This window comes from Carassius gibelio, chromosome B9 (genome assembly GCF_023724105.1).
Source record: "Carassius gibelio isolate Cgi1373 ecotype wild population from Czech Republic chromosome B9, carGib1.2-hapl.c, whole genome shotgun sequence".
In the NCBI taxonomy this organism is placed as follows: Eukaryota; Metazoa; Chordata; class Actinopteri; order Cypriniformes; family Cyprinidae; genus Carassius; species Carassius gibelio.
Window position 1 is genome coordinate 32,419,100 of NC_068404.1, and position 15,342 is coordinate 32,434,441.

Below are 15,342 nucleotides of genomic sequence, written 5' to 3' on the forward strand. Positions count from 1 at the left end.
AATGAAAAGAAAAGGTAATATTGCATATAAAATTATATTCAAGTATGAACTAACTTGCACAATACTGTAAATATTCTTACTCTACCCTAAATCAGTGAAAATGTTTGGCTCAGTTTACAGAAAGTGTACGTCACACATCCTTTCATTATGATGCAACATAGTTTTCTCAGATGAGTATTTAACATCTTTATTCTTGTGGGGATTAGTGTGTAAGTGCTATACACAAACAATCTGTTGATTCAGATCGGCACTTCGGAGCCTGTTCGCGACTCGCGACTCGGTTGATTCAGATCGGCACTTCGGAGCATGTTCGCGACTCCGTTGATTCAGATCGGCACTTCGGAGCCTGTTCGCGACTCGCTTGATTCAGATCGGCACTTCGGAGCCTGTTCGCGACTCGGTTGATTCAGATCGCCACTTCGGAGCATGTTCGCGACTCCGTTGATTCAGATCGGCACTTTGGAGCATTTTCGCGGCTCCGTTGATTCATATTGAGACTCTGGGGAATGTTTGTGATTTATTTATTTTTTTAAATTCAGATATGTACTTCGAAGCAAGAAGTGTTTGTCAAACAGTTTATTAGTGATAACTGAATATTTGGGCCTGAGGCTTTTTTTTCTAACCTGTCGCTTTGATTTTTAAATGATTTCAATGACAGGAAGTTGCATGTGTTTTGTTTTATGAATTGTGGATGGATTTATCAACTGAGAAATAAAGTTGAACAGAAATGATCATGAACTCTTAAAGATGATAATGAAAAGAAAAGGTAATATTGCATATAAAATTATTTCCAAGTATGAACTAACTTGCGCAATACTGTAAATAATCTTACTCTACCCTAAATCAGTGAAAATGTTTGGCTCAGTTTACAGAAAGTGTACGTCACACTTCCTTTCATTATGATGCAACATAGTTTTCTCAGATGAATATTTAACATCTTTATTCTTGTGGGGATTAGTGTATAAGTGCTATACACAAACACACACACACACCGGTCAGAGTTTGGGATCAGAATGATTTTTTATGTGTTGTTGTTGTTGTTGTTGTTTTTACAGGAGTTTACTCATCAAAACTGCATTTATTTGATCACAAATACAGGAAAAAAGTGAAATATTATTATGAAGTAAAACAACTTTTTTATTTTAATATACATTAAAATCTATTTTATTTCTGTGATTTTCAGCATCATTCCTCCAGTCTTCAGTGTCACATGATCCTCACAAATCAGAATAATATGATGATTTATTATCAGAGTTGTGCTGCTGAAACTGTGATACTTCTTTCAGGATTCTTTGATGAATGAAATGTCAAAAAGAAGAGCATTTATTTAAAATAGAAGACTTTTCTAACAATAAACAATAGAGTTCAAAAGTTTATAACTCTTTTAGGATTGTATTAAATTGATAAGAAGTGAAATCAAAGATTAGTATTGTTAGAAGAGATTTATATTTTGAATAAACGCTGTTCTTTAAAAAAAAAAGTATACATCGAAGAATCCGGAAAAAAGTATCACAGATTCCAAAATAATATTTGGCATCACAAATATTAATAATTCTTATAATAAATCATCATATTAGACTGATTTCTGAAGATCATGTGACACTGAAGACTGGAGGAATGATGCTGAAAATACAGCTGCACATCACAGAAATAAATTATATTTTAAAGGATATTAAAATAGAAACCATTATTTTTTTATATATTTTATTTTCATAATTTTGAATTATTACTAAATACAACTTTTTTTGTATCAAACAGTTCATTGAACAATAATACATGAAGTACCTGAAGCTGACAATGAAGTAGATGTATAATAATTAGCAAAGATTATTAATTTAGTGCTGTAAACGCGCGTGTGAGGGGCGGAGACGAGCCGCGGAGCTTCGGTGAGGACCAAACACAGCAGAACGGTAGGAAACTTCACTCCTCTTATTATTTCTCTTTTACTAAAGCGATTTATTTTTAGATACGTGGTCTGAGTCTTTCATAGAGTTGTAGAGTTATTAGAGAAATAGAGTTATTTTTTACATTCTTTGATCGAAGTTTTCAGATCGGCACTTCGGAGCCTGTTCGCGACTCGGTTGATTCAGATCGGCACTTCGGAGCATGGTCGCGACTCCGTTGATTCAGATCGGCACTTCGGAGCCTGTTCGCGACTCGGTTGATTCAGATCGGCACTTCGGAGCCTGTTCGCGACTCGCGACTCGGTTGATTCAGATCGGCACTTCGGAGCCTGTTCGCGACTCGGTTGATTCAGATCGGCACTTCGGAGCCTGTTCGCGACTCGCGACTCGGTTGATTCAGATCGGCACTTCGTAGCATGTTCGCGACTCGGTTGATTCAGATCGGCACTTCGGAGCCTGTTCGCGACTCGCGACTCGCTTGATTCAGATCGCCACTTCGGAGCATGTTCGCGACTCCGTTGATTCAGATCGGCACTTTGGAGCATTTTCGCGGCTCCGTTGATTCATATTGAGACTCTGGGGAATGTTTGTGATTTATTTATTTTTTTAAATTCAGATATGTACTTCGAAGCAAGAAGTGTTTGTCAAACAGTTTATTAGTGATAACTGAATATTTGGGCCTGAGGCTTTTTTTTCTAACCTGTCGCTTTGATTTTTAAATGATTTCAATGACAGGAAGTTGCATGTGTTTTGTTTTATGAATTGTGGATGGATTTATCAACTGAGAAATAAAGTTGAACAGAAATGATCATGAACTCTTAAAGATGATAATGAAAAGAAAAGGTAATATTGCATATAAAATTATTTCCAAGTATGAACTAACTTGCGCAATACTGTAAATAATCTTACTCTACCCTAAATCAGTGAAAATGTTTGGCTCAGTTTACAGAAAGTGTACGTCACACTTCCTTTCATTATGATGCAACATAGTTTTCTCAGATGAATATTTAACATCTTTATTCTTGTGGGGATTAGTGGATAAGTGCTATACACAAACACACACACACACCGGTCAGAGTTTGGGATCAGAATGATTTTTTATGTGTTGTTGTTGTTGTTGTTGTTTTTACAGGAGTTTACTCATCAAAACTGCATTTATTTGATCACAAATACAGGAAAAATGTGAAATATTATTATGAAGTAAAACAACTTTTTTATTTTAATATACATTAAAATCTATTTTATTTCTGTGATTTTCAGCATCATTCCTCCAGTCTTCAGTGTCACATGATCCTCACAAATCAGAATAATATGATGATTTATTATCAGAGTTGTGCTGCTGAAACTGTGATACTTCTTTCAGGATTCTTTGATGAATGAAATGTCAAAAAGAAGAGCATTTATTTAAAATAGAAGACTTTTCTAACAATAAACAATAGAGTTCAAAAGTTTATAACTCTTTTAGGATGTATTAAATTGATAAGAAGTGAAATCAAAGATTAGTATTGTTAGAAGAGATTTATATTTTGAATAAACGCTGTTCTTTAAAAAAAAAAGTATACATCGAAGAATCCGGAAAAAAGTATCACAGATTCCAAAATAATATTTGGCATCACAAATATTAATAATTCTTATAATAAATCATCATATTAGACTGATTTCTGAAGATCATGTGACACTGAAGACTGGAGGAATGATGCTGAAAATACAGCTGCACATCACAGAAATAAATTATATTTTAAAGGATATTAAAATATAAACCATTATTTTTTATATATTTTATTTTCATAATTTTGAATTATTACTAAATACAACTTTTTTTGTATCAAACAGTTCATTGAACAATAATACATGAAGTACCTGAAGCTGACAATGAAGTAGATGTATAATAATTAGCAAAGATTATTAATTTAGTGCTGTAAACGCGCGTGTGAGGGGCGGAGACGAGCTGCGGAGCTTCGGTGAGGACCAAACACAGCAGAACGGTAGGAAACTTCACTCCTCTTATTATTTCTCTTTTACTAAAGCGATTTATTTTTAGATACGTGGTCTGAGTCTTTCATAGAGTTGTAGAGTTATTAGAGAAATAGAGTTATTTTTTACATTCTTTGATCGAAGTTTTCAGATCGGCACTTCGGAGCCTGTTCGCGACTCGGTTGATTCAGATCGGCACTTCGGAGCATGGTCGCGACTCCGTTGATTCAGATCGGCACTTCGGAGCCTGTTCGCGACTCGGCTGATTCAGATCGGCACTTCGGAGCCTGTTCGCGACTCGCGACTCGGTTGATTCAGATCGGCACTTCGGAGCCTGTTCGCGACTCGGTTGATTCAGATCGGCACTTCGGAGCCTGTTCGCGACTCGCGACTCGCTTGATTCAGATCGCCACTTCGGAGCCTGTTCGCGACTCGGTTGATTCAGATCGGCACTTCCGGAGCATGTTCGCGACTCCGTTGATTCAGATCGGCACTTTGGAGCATTTTCGCGGCTCCGTTGATTCATATTGAGACTCTGGGGAATGTTTGTGATTTATTTATTTTTTTAAATTCAGATATGTACTTCGAAGCAAGAAGTGTTTGTCAAACAGTTTATTAGTGATAACTGAATATTTGGGCCTGAGGCTTTTTTTTCTAACCTGTCGCTTTGATTTTTAAATGATTTCAATGACAGGAAGTTGCATGTGTTTTGTTTTATGAATTGTGGATGGATTTATCAACTGAGAAATAAAGTTGAACAGAAATGATCATGAACTCTTAAAGATGATAATGAAAAGAAAAGGTAATATTGCATATAAAATTATTTCCAAGTATGAACTAACTTGCGCAATACTGTAAATAATCTTACTCTACCCTAAATCAGTGAAAATGTTTGGCTCAGTTTACAGAAAGTGTACGTCACACTTCCTTTCATTATGATGCAACATAGTTTTCTCAGATGAATATTTAACATCTTTATTCTTGTGGGGATTAGTGTATAAGTGCTATACACAAACACACACACACACCGGTCAGAGTTTGGGATCAGAATGATTTTTTATGTGTTGTTGTTGTTGTTGTTGTTTTTACAGGAGTTTACTCATCAAAACTGCATTTATTTGATCACAAATACAGGAAAAAAAGTGAAATATTATTATGAAGTAAAACAACTTTTTTATTTTAATATACATTAAAATCTATTTTATTTCTGTGATTTTCAGCATCATTCCTCCAGTCTTCAGTGTCACATGATCCTCACAAATCAGAATAATATGATGATTTATTATCAGAGTTGTGCTGCTGAAACTGTGATACTTCTTTCAGGATTCTTTGATGAATGAAATGTCAAAAAGAAGAGCATTTATTTAAAATAGAAGACTTTTCTAACAATAAACAATAGAGTTCAAAAGTTTATAACTCTTTTAGGATGTATTAAATTGATAAGAAGTGAAATCAAAGATTAGTATTGTTAGAAGAGATTTATATTTTGAATAAACGCTGTTCTTTAAAAAAAAAAGTATACATCGAAGAATCTGGAAAAAAGTATCACAGATTCCCAAATAATATTTGGCATCACAAATATTAATAATTCTTATAATAAATCATCATATTAGACTGATTTCTGAAGATCATGTGACACTGAAGACTGGAGGAATGATGCTGAAAATACAGCTGCACATCACAGAAATAAATTATATTTTAAAGGATATTAAAATATAAACCATTATTTTTTATATATTTTATTTTCATAATTTTGAATTATTACTAAATACAACTTTTTTTGTATCAAACAGTTCATTGAACAATAATACATGAAGTACCTGAAGCTGACAATGAAGTAGATGTATAATAATTAGCAAAGATTATTAATTTAGTGCTGTAAACGCGCGTGTGAGGGGCGGAGACGAGCCGCGGAGCTTCGGTGAGGACCAAACACAGCAGAACGGTAGGAAACTTCACTCCTCTTATTATTTCTCTTTTACTAAAGCGATTTATTTTTAGATACGTGGTCTGAGTCTTTCATAGAGTTGTAGAGTTATTAGAGAAATAGAGTTATTTTTTACATTCTTTGATCGAAGTTTTCAGATCGGCACTTCGGAGCCTGTTCGCGACTCGGTTGATTCAGATCGGCACTTCGGAGCATGTTCGCGACTCCGTTGATTCAGATCGGCACTTCGGAGCCTGTTCGCGACTCGGTTGATTCAGATCGGCACTTCGGAGCCTGTTCGCGACTCGCGACTCGGTTGATTCAGATCGGCACTTCGGAGCCTGTTCGCGACTCGGTTGATTCAGATCGGCACTTCGGAGCCTGTTCGCGACTCGCGACTCGCTTGATTCAGATCGCCACTTCGGAGCCTGTTCGCGACTCGGTTGATTCAGATCGGCACTTCCGGAGCATGTTCGCGACTCGGTTGATTCAGATCGGCACTTCGGAGCATGTTCGCGGCTCCGTTGATTCAGATTGAGACTCTGGGGACTGTTTGTGATTTATTTATTTTTTTAAATTCGGATATGTACTTCGAAGCAAGAAGTGTTTGTCAAACAGTTCATTAGTGATAACTGAATATTTGGGCCAGACGCTTTTTTTTTCTAACCTGTCGCTTTGATTTTTAAATGATTTCAATGACAGGAAGTTGCATGTATTGTGTTTTATGAATTGTGGATGGATTTATCAACTGACAAATAAAGTTGAACAGAAATGATCATGAACTCTTTAAGAGGTCAGCTAATTCTCAGCACATAGAGACTCTTTCACCTAGATATCACACTGTAGAGACTGTGTCTGTTCCCCGAACTAGAAAATACAAAAAACGTCCAAACCAAGTTAAGGTTAATAATTTAATTGAGGTTCAACAAATAAAAAACAAATGCAATATGGATAAACAAATGATAAAGCTTGGCTTATTGAATATCAGATCCCTTTCTACGAAAACACTTTTTGTAAATAATATGATAACTGATCATAATATAGATGTGCTCTGTTTGACAGAAACCTGGCTAAAACCTGATGATTACATTATTTGAAATGAGTCCACCCCCCAAGATTACTGTTATAAACACGAGCCACGTCTAAAAGGCAAAGGTGGAGGTGTTGCTTCAATTTATAACAACGTTTTCAGGATTTCTCAGAGGGCAGGCTTCAAGTATAACTGGTTTGAAGTAATGGTGCTACATATAACATTATCCAGAGAAACAAATGTTAATGATAAATCCCCTGTTATGTTTGTACTGGCTACTGTACACAGGCCACCAGGCCACCATACAGACTTTATTAAAGAGTTTGCTGATTTTACATCCGAATTAGTTCTGGCTGCAGATAAAGTTTTAATAGTTGGTGATTTTAATATCCATGTCGATAATGAAAAAGATGCATTGGGATCAGCATTTATAGACATTCTGAACTCTATTGGTGTTAGACAACATGTTTCAGGACCTACTCATTGTCGGAATCATACTCTAGATTTAATACTGTCACATGGAATTGATGTTGATAGTGTTGAAATTATTCAGCCAAGTGATGATATCTCAGATCATTATTTAGTTCTGTGCAAACTTCATATAGCCAAAATTGTAAATTCTACTTCTTGTTACAAGTATCGAAGAACCATCACTTCTACCGCAAAAGACTGCTTTTTTAAGTTATCTTCCTGATGTATCCAAATTCCTTAGCATATCCAAAACCTCAGAACAACTTGATGATGTAACAGAAACTATGGACTCTCTCTTTTCTAGCACTTTAAATACAGTTGCTCCTTTACGCTTAAGGAAGGTTAAGGAAAACAGTTTGACACCATGGTAGAGCAGCCCGAAAAATGGAGCGCAGCTGGAGGAAAACAAAACTAGAGGTATTTCGTATTGCTTGGCGGGAAAGTAACATATCCTACAGAAAAGCATTAAAAACTGCTAGATCTGATTACTTTTCTTCTCTTTTAGAAGAAAACAAACATAACCCCAGGTATTTATTCAATACAGTGGCTAAATTAATTAAAAATAAAGCCTCAACAAGTGTTGACATTTCCCAACACCACAGCAGTAATGACTTTATGAACTACTTTACTTCTAAAATCGATACTATTAGAGATAAAATTGCAACCATTCAGCCGTCAGCTACAGTATCACATCAGACAGTGCACTATAGACCCCCTGAGGAACCGTTCCACTCATTCTCTACTATAGGAGAGGAAGAATTGTATAAACTTGTTAAATCATCTAAACCTACAACATGTATGTTAGACCCTATACCATCTAAGCTCCTAAAAGAGGTGCTTCCAGAAGTTAATGGTCCTCTTTTGACTATTATTAATTCCTCATTGTCATTAGGATATGTCCCCAAAACTTTCAAACTGGCTGTTATTAAGCCTCTCATAAAAAAACCACAACTTGACCCCAAAGAACTAGTTAATTATAGACCAATCTCGAATCTCCCTTTTCTGCCCAAGATACTAGAAAAGGTGGTATCCTCACAATTATGTTCCTTCTTAGAGAAAAATGGTATATGTGAGGATTTCCAGTCAGGATTTAGCCGTATCATAGTACTGAGACTGCTCTCCTTAGAGTTACAAATGATCTGCTCTTATCATCTGATCGTGGGTGTATCTCTCTATTAGTTTTATTGGATCTTAGTGCTGCGTTTGACACAATTGACCACAGCATTCTTTTGCATAGACTTGAACACTTTGTTGGCATCAGTGGAAGTGCACTAGCATGGTTTAAATCGTACTTATATGACCGCCATCAGTTCGTAGCAGTGAATGAAGATGTATCATATCGATCACAAGTGCAGTATGGAGTACCTCAAGGCTCAGTACTAGGGCCGCTACTCTTCACACTTTATATGTTACCCTTGGGAGATATCATCAGGAAACATGGTGTTAGCTTTCACTGTTATGCTGATGATACTCAGCTCTATAATTCTTCGCGGCCCAGTGAAACACACCAATTTGAAAAACTAATGGAATGCATAGTCGATATAAAAAATTGGATGACGAGTAATTTCTTACTGCTAAATTCAGAAAAAACAGAAGTGTTAATTATACGACCTAAAAACTCTGCTTGCAATAACCTAGAACACGGTCTAAGACTTGATGGTTGCTCTGTCAATTCTTTGTCATCAGTTAGGAACCTAGGTGTGCTATTTGATCGCAATCTTTCCTTAGAAAGCCACGTTTCTAGCGTTTGTAAAACTGCATTTTTCCATCTCAAAAATATATCTAAATTACGGCCTATCCTCTCAATGTCAAATGCAGAAATGTTAATCCATGCATTTATGACTTCAAGGTTAGATTGTTGTAATGCTTTATTGGGTGGTTGTTCTGCACGCTTAGTAAACAAACTACAGCTAGTCCACAATGCAGCAGCAAGAGTTCTTACAGGAACCAGGAAGTATGACCATATTAGCCCGGTCCTGTCATCGCTGCACTGGCTCCCTATCAAACATCCTATAGATTTTTAAATATTGCTTATTACTTATAAAGCCCTGAACGGTTTAGCACCTCAGTATTTGAATGACCTCCTTTTTACATTATACTCCTCTACGTCCGCTACGTTCTCAAAACTCAGGCAATTTGATAATACCTAGAATATCAAAATCAACTGCGGGTGGCAGGTCCTTTTCCTATTTGGCGCCTAAACTCTGGAATAACCTACCTAACATTGTTCGGGAGGCAGACACACTCTTGCAGTTTAAATCTAGATTGAAGACCCATCTCTTTAACCTGGCATACACATAACATACTAATATGCTTTTAATATCCAAATCCGTTAAAGGTTTTTTAGGCTGCATTAATAAGGTAAACCGGAACCGGAAACACTTCACATAACGTGTACCTTCTACATCATTAGAAGAATGGCATCTACGCTAATATTTGTCTGTTTCTCTCTTGTTCCGAGGTCACCGTGGCCACCAGATCCAGTCTGTATCCAGACCAGAGTGTCACTGCAGCCACCCGGATCCAGTACGAATCCAGACATGATGGTGGATCAGCACCTAGAAAGGACCTCTACTGCCCTGAAAGACAGCGGAGACCAGGACAACTAGAGCCCCATATACAGATCCCCTGTAAATACCTTGTCTCAGAGGACCACCAGGACAAGACCACAGGAAACAGATGATTCTTCTTCACAATCTGACTTTGCTGCAGCCTGGTTTCGTCTGGTCAGAGGAGAACTGGCCCCCCAACTGAGCCTGGTTTCTCCCAAGGTTTTTTTCTCCATTCTGTCACCGATCGGGTTTTGGTTCCTTGCCGCTGTCGCCTCTGGCTTGCTTAGTTGGGGTCACTTTATCTACAGCGATATCATTGACTTGATTGCAAATAAATGCACAGACACTATTTAAACTGAACAGAGATGACATAACTGAATTCAATGGTGAACTGCCTTTAACTATCATTTTGCATTATTGAGACACTGTTTTCCAAATGAATGTTGCTCAGTGCTTTGACGCAATGTATTTGGTTTAAAGCACTATATAAATAAAGTTGATTGATTGATTGATAAGATGATAATGAAAAGAAAAGGTAATATTGCATATAAAATTATATTCAAGTATGAACTAACTTGCACAATACTGTAAATATTCTTACTCTACCCTAAATCAGTGAAAATGTTTGGCTCAGTTTACAGAAAGTGTACGTCACACATCCTTTCATTATGATGCAACATAGTTTTCTCAGATGAGTATTTAACATCTTTATTCTTGTGGGGATTAGTGTGTAAGTGCTATACACAAACAATCTGTTGATTCAGATCGGCACTTCGGAGCCTGTTCGCGACTCGCGACTCGGTTGATTCAGATCGGCACTTCGGAGCATGTTCGCGACTCCGTTGATTCAGATCGGCACTTCGGAGCCTGTTCGCGACTCGCTTGATTCAGATCGGCACTTCGGAGCCTGTTCGCGACTCGGTTGATTCAGATCGCCACTTCGGAGCATGTTCGCGACTCCGTTGATTCAGATCGGCCCTTTGGAGCATTTTCGCGGCTCCGTTGATTCATATTGAGACTCTGGGGAATGTTTGTGATTTATTTATTTTTTTAAATTCAGATATGTACTTCGAAGCAAGAAGTGTTTGTCAAACAGTTTATTAGTGATAACTGAATATTTGGGCCTGAGGCTTTTTTTTCTAACCTGTCGCTTTGATTTTTAAATGATTTCAATGACAGGAAGTTGCATGTGTTTTGTTTTATGAATTGTGGATGGATTTATCAACTGAGAAATAAAGTTGAACAGAAATGATCATGAACTCTTAAAGATGATAATGAAAAGAAAAGGTAATATTGCATATAAAATTATTTCCAAGTATGAACTAACTTGCGCAATACTGTAAATAATCTTACTCTACCCTAAATCAGTGAAAATGTTTGGCTCAGTTTACAGAAAGTGTACGTCACACTTCCTTTCATTATGATGCAACATAGTTTTCTCAGATGAATATTTAACATCTTTATTCTTGTGGGGATTAGTGGATAAGTGCTATACACAAACACACACACACACCGGTCAGAGTTTGGGATCAGAATGATTTTTTATGTGTTGTTGTTGTTGTTGTTGTTTTTACAGGAGTTTACTCATCAAAACTGCATTTATTTGATCACAAATACAGGAAAAAAGTGAAATATTATTATGAAGTAAAACAACTTTTTTATTTTAATATACATTAAAATCTATTTTATTTCTGTGATTTTCAGCATCATTCCTCCAGTCTTCAGTGTCACATGATCCTCACAAATCAGAATAATATGATGATTTATTATCAGAGTTGTGCTGCTGAAACTGTGATACTTCTTTCAGGATTCTTTGAAGAATGAAATGTCAAAAAGAAGAGCATTTATTTAAAATAGAAGACTTTTCTAACAATAAACAATAGAGTTCAAAAGTTTATAACTCTTTTAGGATGTATTAAATTGATAAGAAGTGAAATCAAAGATTAGTATTGTTAGAAGAGATTTATATTTTGAATAAACGCTGTTCTTTAAAAAAAAAAGTATACATCGAAGAATCCGGAAAAAAGTATCACAGATTCCAAAATAATATTTGGCATCACAAATATTAATAATTCTTATAATAAATCATCATATTAGACTGATTTCTGAAGATCATGTGACACTGAAGACTGGAGGAATGATGCTGAAAATACAGCTGCACATCACAGAAATAAATTATATTTTAAAGGATATTAAAATAGAAACCATTATTTTTTATATATTTTATTTTCATAATTTTGAATTATTACTAAATACAACTTTTTTTGTATCAAACAGTTCATTGAACAATAATACATGAAGTACCTGAAGCTGACAATGAAGTAGATGTATAATAATTAGCAAAGATTATTAATTTAGTGCTGTAAACGCGCGTGTGAGGGGCGGAGACGAGCCGCGGAGCTTCGGTGAGGACCAAACACAGCAGAACGGTAGGAAACTTCACTCCTCTTATTATTTCTCTTTTACTAAAGCGATTTATTTTTAGATACGTGGTCTTAGTCTTTCATAGAGTTGTAGAGTTATTAGAGAAATAGAGTTATTTTTTACATTCTTTGATCGAAGTTTTCAGATCGGCACTTCGGAGCCTGTTCGCGACTCGGTTGATTCAGATCGGCACTTCGGAGCATGGTCGCGACTCCGTTGATTCAGATCGGCACTTCGGAGCCTGTTCGCGACTCGGTTGATTCAGATCGGCACTTCGGAGCCTGTTCGCGACTCGCGACTCGGTTGATTCAGATCGGCACTTCGGAGCCTGTTCGCGACTCGGTTGATTCAGATCGGCACTTCGGAGCCTGTTCGCGACTCGCGACTCGCTTGATTCAGATCGCCACTTCGGAGCCTGTTCGCGACTCGGTTGATTCAGATCGCCACTTCCGGAGCATGTTCGCGACTCGGTTGATTCAGATCGGCACTTTGGAGCATTTTCGCGGCTCCGTTGATTCATATTGAGACTCTGGGGAATGTTTGTGATTTATTTATTTTTTTAAATTCAGATATGTACTTCGAAGCAAGAAGTGTTTGTCAAACAGTTTATTAGTGATAACTGAATATTTGGGCCTGAGGCTTTTTTTTCTAACCTGTCGCTTTGATTTTTAAATGATTTCAATGACAGGAAGTTGCATGTGTTTTGTTTTATGAATTGTGGATGGATTTATCAACTGAGAAATAAAGTTGAACAGAAATGATCATGAACTCTTAAAGATGATAATGAAAAGAAAAGGTAATATTGCATTTAAAATTATTTCCAAGTATGAACTAACTTGCGCAATACTGTAAATAATCTTACTCTACCCTAAATCAGTGAAAATGTTTGGCTCAGTTTACAGAAAGTGTACGTCACACTTCCTTTCATTATGATGCAACATAGTTTTCTCAGATGAATATTTAACATCTTTATTCTTGTGGGGATTAGTGTATAAGTGCTATACACAAACACACACACACACACCGGTCAGAGTTTGGGATCAGAATGATTTTTTATGTGTTGTTGTTGTTGTTGTTGTTTTTACAGGAGTTTACTCATCAAAACTGCATTTATTTGATCACAAATACAGGAAAAAAAGTGAAATATTATTATGAAGTAAAACAACTTTTTTATTTTAATATACATTAAAATCTATTTTATTTCTGTGATTTTCAGCATCATTCCTCCAGTCTTCAGTGTCACATGATCCTCACAAATCAGAATAATATGATGATTTATTATCAGAGTTGTGCTGCTGAAACTGTGATACTTCTTTCAGGATTCTTTGATGAATGAAATGTCAAAAAGAAGAGCATTTATTTAAAATAGAAGACTTTTCTAACAATAAACAATAGAGTTCAAAAGTTTATAACTCTTTTAGGATGTATTAAATTGATAAGAAGTGAAATCAAAGATTAGTATTGTTAGAAGAGATTTATATTTTGAATAAACGCTGTTCTTTAAAAAAAAAAGTATACATCGAAGAATCCGGAAAAAAGTATCACAGATTCCAAAATAATATTTGGCATCACAAATATTAATAATTCTTATAATAAATCATCATATTAGACTGATTTCTGAAGATCATGTGACACTGAAGACTGGAGGAATGATGCTGAAAATACAGCTGCACATCACAGAAATAAATTATATTTTAAAGGATATTAAAATATAAACCATTATTTTTTATATATTTTATTTTCATAATTTTGAATTATTACTAAATACAACTTTTTTTGTATCAAACAGTTCATTGAACAATAATACATGAAGTACCTGAAGCTGACAATGAAGTAGATGTATAATAATTAGCAAAGATTATTAATTTAGTGCTGTAAACGCGCGTGTGAGGGGCGGAGACGAGCCGCGGAGCTTCGGTGAGGACCAAACACAGCAGAACGGTAGGAAACTTCACTCCTCTTATTATTTCTCTTTTACTAAAGCGATTTATTTTTAGATACGTGGTCTGAGTCTTTCATAGAGTTGTAGAGTTATTAGAGAAATAGAGTTATTTTTTACATTCTTTGATCGAAGTTTTCAGATCGGCACTTCGGAGCATGTTCGCGACTCCGTTGATTCAGATCGGCACTTCGGAGCCTGTTCACGACTCGGTTGATTCAGATCGGCACTTCCCCAGATAGCACACGTACGTCGCGGAGACGTCTGCTGAAGAGCGCATCATCTGATAAACATCGGATTCCTTTTTTATAGTCGTATTTTGATCGTCTGTAGATCGTCTGTTTGAGCTGTTAAATTAAACGTCTACCCTACCTCTAAATGACATCTATACGACGTATATTTATCACCCGAAATATGCCGGCATGTCCGTCGAGAACGGGAAGCTGCTACTTGATTAATTTAAAGGGAAATACTTGAAGAAATAACGATCATTTAAAATCCATATTCTGTGATTTGTTATTTGTACAGGAACGTATATAGCATGTTTAAAAGCAAACATCACATTATTTTGTAGACATACATTTATTTATTAAATGTATTATATTCCGTTGATGTTTTCAAGGAGACACAAACACTTTTTCTTTACTTATGTGCACAGAATTACACTGTGCGCTTTACGTTAACATTAATGTCTAAATGATCAGACAAAAGGTGACATACTTTACTGGAAACAAACAAGAACAAAAGCACAAAAAAATGTTTTAACAACGTAATCCATCATGCACTTTTAAATCGGTTTGTCCAACTGTCCCTGTTAATGAAGATAAACGCGTGTGGAAGTTATTTTGTACAGCGTGTTAAGATCATTGACTATTTGTAGGATTTAAGTGTTCAACATTTCAAGATTAGTGATTGTACTTAACACACACACATATATATATATATATATATATATATATATATATATATATATATATATATATATATGTTGAGCAAGTTACTCCAAATAAACTACAGTATGATTATTTTGTACTTCAAGTGTAATAACATTACTGTACTATTTACACACTTGTAAATGTTAAACTTGAGATGTTTGTTAAATTCACTATTGTTTTAGACAA

The 15,342-nt window shown here is 35.8% G+C and overlaps 1 protein-coding gene across 28 annotated transcripts in view; it reads left to right on the forward strand.

Moving 5' to 3' along the window:
- LOC127964937 (uncharacterized) overlaps nucleotides 1-15,342 on the forward strand; it is a 420,295-nt gene that overhangs the window by 146,203 nt on the left and 258,750 nt on the right. The window lies entirely within an intron of this gene.